Source organism: Amblyomma americanum, chromosome 2, assembly GCF_052857255.1.
Source record: "Amblyomma americanum isolate KBUSLIRL-KWMA chromosome 2, ASM5285725v1, whole genome shotgun sequence".
Taxonomy (NCBI): domain Eukaryota; kingdom Metazoa; phylum Arthropoda; class Arachnida; order Ixodida; family Ixodidae; genus Amblyomma; species Amblyomma americanum.
Window position 1 is genome coordinate 109,935,290 of NC_135498.1, and position 8,252 is coordinate 109,943,541.

Consider the following 8,252-nt stretch of genomic DNA (forward strand, 5'->3'; position numbering starts at 1 on the left):
TCCTAAAAGCTGTCTTCGTGATAGCAGGTTCAAACCATTTTTGAGCACACTTCTTTCTTTGTATTACTAGTAACACTTCCGCATAACTAGCGAATGACGGAGCAATTTCGAGGTTCAGAACGGCTTAGTGCAGAAGAACGCGCCAGCAGGCCTTGTGGGCCGACGTCGGCAGCTGAGAATTCTCAACTATCACTGAACTATTGATCACTGAAAAATCGTAGGGAAATTCCACAAAACCAACCAGGTTTAGTAACAAAATTACGAACGGAGTTCACTGAAAAATTTGGAAGATAAAGAAGATTGTATTGCTTGGGCGTTTACAACTTCACGTGTTCCAAGTATAATTTCTTGTGTGAATTGCATTGTGTGAATTTGTCATACATACCATGGCTTTCATGACCGATATGAAACAGTCCAAGCCAATGCCTAAGATCGGCCTTAAGCCTGGATTGCGCGATGCTCCTTCCAACGTTAACCCAATTCAGCGAACCACCACTGCCCAGGGTACGGACTGAATGCTGCCTGGCGTCACCCACGTATTGTCCGCTATTTTCCTTGGTGCTTAGCTCTGAAGAACTGTGCTCAGCCAGCCTGAGAGCCTCGGTGGGTCATCTGAAACAGACACGACAATATTTAAATTGCTGTATTGCAATTACAGTTATTTAGATACTTTCGCGGTGGTTTGGAATGCATTGCGTACGTATTTTCCAGGTAGGTTTTTAGCAATGTACTAAATAATTTCGCGACAGTATTTTCAGCGCAGGTTTGAAGACAGAAATAAGAGAAATTGACTTTTTTTTTGGTTTTTGGTGTAAAACGTCGGATGACAGACATGGGACATAAGGACGGCACCAATAGGGGTCTCCTGATTACTTTATAAATGCTGGTGATCTTTAACATTCAATATAATCGCGTAGCACACGGGCGTTTTCGCGTTTCTCCGGCATCGAAATGCTGCCAAATGCCAAAACCACTGAACCGCCCTAGCGAGTGTATGCTATTAACAGGAGCTATGTATAGTGGGTGCCAGACCGACTAAGAAGCAAGTAAATTATATAGGCAGTGGACAGGAAAGAGATAACATGGGGTTTTGTCACTTGTCTCCAATAAGTGTTCAGCAGGAAAAGGCGCAACACTGTAAATCCGCTTGTGTGGACGCCGAGAAGTAAGAGAGGCTGCAGGCGTCAAAACAAGCAAACAAGCAGAGAGAGGCCCTAGAACAAGCAGCATGTCCCAGACGACTCTTGTAGAGCTATCATTATGTTACAGAATGGAATGCTACATGTAGGAATCTACACTTTATTACTCTGCAAGAGTGCCAGGTACGCGCCGCAATAAATGCTGGACGGCAAAGAAAAACCAGACGGGCATGCAGGTGCATAGTTCAGCTCCGTGCTGCAAACAATACCCGCAGATGTTTTTCTGTTTTTAGCCACCATTGAAAAAGCAGAAAGTGAAAGATTGAAAAAACCAAGTATGATAAGGAAGCCGGCAAATCTGACGGGCTCTCCAATGCACCTGTGTAATACTGAATGAAATTTTAACAAAGTAAGGGCGAATGAAAGCTGAAGCCTGTGGCATACTGGCGCCCTATAACTGTTGCGGTGAAGAGCGTGTTCCGCCCGGGAAGGTTACTACTGAGCGAGCGGGAATTTGGCTCAGGATTGCCTGAACAAGGCCAAATTTTCGAGCGCCTCTAAAGGCAGTTGATGCCCCTGGTCTCGCAACATGAGTATACAGAAATTCTCTGTGAAGCAGTAGGTTGTGTTGATATGAGGAGGATGATGGCGTCGCAATAATAATATATGTCTTCAGGGAGCACAGTGGTGTTCCGCGTGATGTGCGATTACATCATAATCATTGTTACGAGTTGCCAGCTCGGAGCGCGTTTCATCGAAGCCAAAAATATACTGTGCTGTACATAAAAAAATTAGAAATCAAAGTTTTTGCCCGCGGAGTGAAATTTACGAGTTCACTTTTAGATGTGAGCATTCAATCTTCTGCGAAGTAACCACAAGTCTAACTCCTCTCAAGGCTAACAGAAAGAAGCGCACAGTGTGGCGAATTTCGAAGAAGCCGATTTGCCAGATTTCAGCGGCGCTAAGTATTTGTTGGAGCTATGTTTCTATTTCTGTGCACATCAGTCACATATAGCTGCTAATACTTTTTGTTTCCCTTTTATTCCTGCTGGAAGGAGATAACGACCCGGAGATTGCGGACAGCCGTCTTTTGCATTTGAGGAAAGCCAGGCAAACCATAGAGCATCGTCTCAAAAAGCAAAAAAGGAACTGCAACCTCAGAAGGAGGATTGCAAGACATAATAAGGAAATCGCTGATTATACATTCAAATTATGCGCACAAAATTGGGACAACAAATGTGATGAAATGTACAGGATCATGAACCTATCCAAGACGTGGAACTTCCTCCGGAACCCGCTGAACCCTGAAAACTCGAAGACGCAATCCAGCATCAGATTGGGCAAAGCGAGGCACGCGTCGAAGGGAGGGATGATGATTTCATGAAGAAATTAATTGAGACGTACGTGAAGGAAACTTCGCGAACTCCATTTCCTGACTATGGTGAAGCGCCTAACGAGGCGCTGGACGCCCCCATCGCAGAAGCGGAAGTAAGGGCAGAAATTGTATGACTTAAAACGAGGTCAGCTCCAGGCCCTGACGTGGTAACGAACAAAATGCGCAGGAACCTAGACTAAGACTTCATAAGGTATCTAACGGAGTACATCTAGGAATGCTGAGAAAAAGGCGAGCTCTCATAACAGCGGAAGAGGGCAAGCATTATTTTAATACCGAAACCAGGGAAGCCTCCTCAATTGGCAAATTTCTGACCAATTTCCTTAACTTCATGCGTTGGCAAATTGATGGAGCACGTCGTTCAGACCAGACTGATGAGCTTCATGGAGCAGAGCGATCTGTGGACACAAAAGGAGGTTGGGTTCAGATCTCACTTGTGTACGCAGGACGTCATGCTCAACATCAAACATGACATAATAGACTCAAGGTTTAAAGGTGCGAAATCCATTTTGGGGCTTGAACTCACTAAGGCTTTCGACAACGTTAAGCATGAGGCGGTCCTGTAAAAGCTGCACAAGGTTAATGTAGGTATCAGGACACATCGGTACATCAGGGGCTTCTTGACGGGGAAGAACTGCCAGCACGAAGTTCCAAACGCTGGAATCCCCCGTAATTGAGCTTGAGAGTAAGGGTACGCCCCAGGGATCAGGGCTGGCTCCCCTACTCTTCAACGTGGCTATGAGAGAGCTCCCCAAGCAATTGGCAAATCTGGAAGAACTAAACTTTTGTATATATGCGGATGATATCACTCTCTGGGTCAACCGAGGAAGTTATTCGGACGTCCAAAACCTGCTCCAGGCCGCCACCGACATCATAGTCGAGTACGCGGCCAAGAGACGCCTAGCCTGCTCGCCGCAGAAATGAGAATTAATTATATGTAATCCGAAGCACTTAAGGTGCAAGCCACCGTTTAAGATCAGAATTCTCTAGTCACACGCAAATAATGGCGAGACTATCAGAAGGCTGGAGAATCACGCCATGCAGACCCTGATCATAATTATGCGGTTGGCCAGCAGGGGCCGAGGATTAAAGGGAAAAAAATTGATTAAAATTGTACAGGCTTACAGCTTTAGTTACAGTTGAGCTATGCACCGTCGTATCTAGATTTGAAAGCGGTGAAAAAAACAAAAGGCTGAGTCTCCAAAGAGAAAATGCCTAAAAAGGGCACTGGGTCTGCCCATGTGCACATCCACAGAGAGACTGATGACTCTACGGGTACAGAAAACATGGGCAGAATTGGCGGACGCGGAGCGAACCTCTCAAATTAAGACACTTTGCACCAGGAAGACAGGAAGAACCATTCTGTCCGAAGTTGTAATAAAACCGGATAGGGGTCCCGCGCAAAAGGTGGAGGTGGATAGGGAATATGGTTAAAGAATGCACCGCGAAAAGACAACGACAAACGAAGAAGTGGAAGAAGTGTCTTTTCGCACTGCATTCTTTAACCATGATCACTGACCAACAAGCCATAACCGCCACTTTAGTACATTAGTAGATAGGGAAGTCAGGCAAATCTGATGATTCCCCTTTGCCAAAAACATGCACCCAGAATATATTAGGCACAGAAGGCAAAAACGAGCCGAGGCATTAGAAATTTTAGATTCGGCACAATTTTGGAACATGAGGTGGCCTATGTAGACGCAGCGGGAGGTGCTGGCGGTTTTACAGTGGCAACGGTCGTCAGCGGCCGGGGAAATCGTGTGAAAGCTGCCACTTTGTGCGGGCGGAGCATAGAAGTTGGCGAGGAAATTGCGATCGCCTTAGCTTGTGTTGGACCGGAAGCGAAGTTGGTCATCAGTGACAGCAAAACTGCCATACAAAATTTTAGCAAGGGAAGGATCTCGCCCTTGCTAAAATCCTAGGCCAGAAAATTTGGATAGGAAATTTCAAATAATTTAGACATCGGCACACGAAGCCGTCTCCGGCAACGAGGCGGCCCCCGAGCTGGTTTGAGATCTCTACCGCCGAGCCGCTACAGGGCCTCTCGATGACCGAGGGAGCGGAGAGCGCATGCTAAAATATGGGAAGATCACGCAGCCTTATAGATTGGAGCGTAGACTGGTACTCCCAAGACCCGAAATTAGACAACAGGCAAGCAGCCGCGTGAAGGCGACTGCAAACTTATACGTATCCGTACCAGTTATCGCGAAACACATGTTCCCCGAGGCCAGGAGCGATAAATGTAATCCTTGTGGCGCGAAAAGGACCCTCGACCACATAACATGGGAATGCCCGCACTCTCATGGGGGCACGCACGATAGAGACAGTAGAGATATCTGAGAGACCCTGCAGCGCAGTACGGACCCTGAGCTCCAGCTCCTGCTCGTCCAACTGGCTGAAGAGGCTGCTGGAACCCAAGACCTCCCAACCTGCATCTGAGGCGGCGGCACCCGCCCCCTTACCTGCGTGTCGAGGGGTGGTTAGATCACTGTATTCTTTGGACATTAAATTTTATTCCACCGATCTATTCATTTCGGTTTTATTCCTGCTTAAGTTCGATCGTCAAAGTTGAAAGCATTTCCCGAAGTTGGCGAAAGAATGCTGTCCTGAAAATATCGTTCATTATTAACACACAGCGCACTGAAACAAAAGAAACCTCCCTGTGTCGTCACCTCCCGTGCCATGTGTCTGCTGCTGTGTATAGCTTCCTTATAGAAAATAACACGGGAAAATTTTTTATGTCTTCTGTTTTATGCCACAGAAGCATTTCACGTTCCGCTGGTCGATTTACTAAATCCATTATTCAAGCGGCTACATATGCAGGGTGTTTCCCATATGACTATACAATTTCTAAAAATATTTTTTTTTAGTAAGAAGCCCTCTTTTTCAACTTTGCAATGTTAGCAGAGCAGTACATCAGAATCCAGCTATGACGTGCTAACTAGCAGGATGGTTAACTGATTTTCAATAATACATATAGTAGTGTGCTGTTTTACACCATTAACGATGCTCAAGTAGCCGATTTTTGAAAAATGTGTAAAGTCTTACGTAAATCACCAGGTATACAAAACCCTACGTTTACGGGAAAAACCAGATTTTATCCATTTTTCGCGCTGCGCCTCCAATCTATTCCTTAAAGAAAGGTTTACCGAGATTGTTCTCCTAAAATGCAACGTCTAGCAAACACACAAGAGTAAGGGAATGAGTTGCGCTGTTAAGATATAGAATAAATGAAAGGACATAGGGAACGTAGTACGTTTTCGTGAAGAAAACTGGATGCGCCGCACGAAAATTCGCGAACATCCTCTGCGTCTTGCAGAGGAGTGGCCGTTAAAATGGTGATCTCAAAGCATTTTTAACGCTTGTGGTTCATGACGTCGCTTAACTTGTGTATATCTATGGAAAGTAACCTTTAGAAGCTAAGGGCCAGAACACGGGAACTGGCCACGCATTTATTACGCATCATGTACCAAGCGCTATGCATGTTTTTAGGGTTCTTGCCTCTTTCAAAACAGCCTCATTTGATGTTAAATGTTTTCGCAGTGTACATGGCAGGCAGGTCTGCCATGCATGCGAAGTGTGCTGCATCGTGATTGTCAGTGTACGCGACGAAGTAATTCTTATAATTGAGAGAATAAATCTAGTTTTGTAACGTTTTCTGCGCAGCCTATCAATTACACGTTGGTTTGTGAAATAGCATAAAATAAGGCATGTTTGTGTTCCGCAAGAAAATGAGCGGTCAGAGTGAATTGTCTTTTGAGGCAAAAGAAAGACACCAAAAAACCTGATTTGTGAAAATTTTTGCCCAAGAACGCGATTTTACACGGATGTGGAATAAAAAATTATGGCTCGATTGCCATCGCCGGAAATCCCTAAAGAGGGAACCCGAAAAACCAAATTTACGCCCGACATATACACGACATAACGGCCGACACTCAAGCATCGACTTCAAAGAGCGCAGATTGCATTCACTCCAAGAAGCAGGCTTTCTTTTGTGCGATGCACTGCCGATTTGGCGGGTGCATCTCTCTCCTTTTTTTTTAAACGACAGCGATTTTGACCACAGAAAGAATGACCTGACCACAGAAAGAATGAAGGTGAGGATCCTAAAAAAGAAGCGTGCTCTTTGGGTCAAGCATCGAGCTATTGCTTTGCATGGTTCTTAAGTAGCAGCACTTCACCAAAGCAGATATATTTCTGCGTTTGTGCTTTTTACTTCGTTTTGTGCTATATCAAACGCACGCCGTACATCATGCAAAAGATTGCGACAACAGAGCCCGAGTTTCGCCCACAGTCTTACTCCTAACGAGCAGCGATTGGACAAACGTGTTCAAATCTCCGAAAGGCATCAGAAAGCTGCCCGTGTCGAAAGTGGATCTAGCCGGTTATCGGACTACGGCACTCTGAACAGGAATTGTCATATATGGGAGTAAAAAGGAAGAGATCTGTCTTCCTTTTATAAAAGAGAGTGCACTAGAAGACATCTCACTGCCTTTTAACTATTGAACAATTTTGTGAAGGTTATTGGCATAGTCTACCTGTCATGTACGACCTCAAGACAGCGTTTTTAATTTCTTAAGAGCGTTTGTACATGTTCTCTGCAGAGGATACATTTCTCAGGTTTCCCAAACATTCCTCATGTAACTAGGCCCTGTGGCGGCTACTCTTGCTGTTGGTTTCCTGTCGCGCCGAACTCCTTGTCAAGCAGCCTGAAATTTATTCCGTTTCTTTTTTCGCTCATGTCTCAACCTGATGAGCAAAGCCGTTTTTTGAGACAGTCATAGAACCTGTCATTAAGAGTCAGGAAGTCGCGTTTTATTTCTGTCTCCGAGAAACAAGTTTCTTTATCAAAATTGGACCAAAAAAGTAGCCATAGTGTCATTATTTGTGATGTCAGCAAATGCAGACTCTTTTGTTTTTATGTAGAGGAGTAACTTGTCCTGTAAGTACCAGTTGGGGAAGTGGAAGACGGTTCATTTCTCGCCGTTCAAATCTCCGAAAAGCATAAGAAAGCTGCCCGCGTCGAAAGTGGATCTAGCCGGTTATCGAACTACTGCACTCTGAACAGGAATTGCCATATATGGGAGCAAAAAGGAAGGGAGCTGCCTTGTTCCTTTTATAAAAGAGAGTGCACTAGAAGACATCTCACTGCCTTTTTACTGCTTTCTGTTTGGAGTGATGGCCCACTGGTTCCGTGTTATTATACGCTTACTTCAGTTTCAAAATGAAAAAAAAAAAACTGATTTAAAATTGTGATTCATAATTCCGCACTACGTGTTCTTTTATAGAATACACAATTTATCGATATACGCCGAAAAAGATTTATTTCATTTTCTTCCAGAAATTTCACTATGAACTTGAAACGTTTCGTCCTCAGGGGTCCAATGTTCTCAGTAATTGGGCACCTGTAGTTTTAGGCACGAAGTCGCAAGCGCCTTTTCTCCAGCACTATATTAAAATTTGACGGCACGACAACAAAACGGTTAAGAAAAAAAATGTGAGTTTTTATATTGTGTTATCCGCTATGTTCCCCAAATCACGCTAAAAGAGTTAATAAATAAAATGTCTTTATTAGAAGAAAAGTTCCAATCGACTATTCATGCGAACACAGCAGTGTTCATTTCCGTGCCCTATTGAAAGGTGCGCCCTACAGACGTGCTTCATTGCAAGTTGTTTTTTCGAGATTGACTAAGCGAAAGTGAGCAAACTCGACTCTCAAC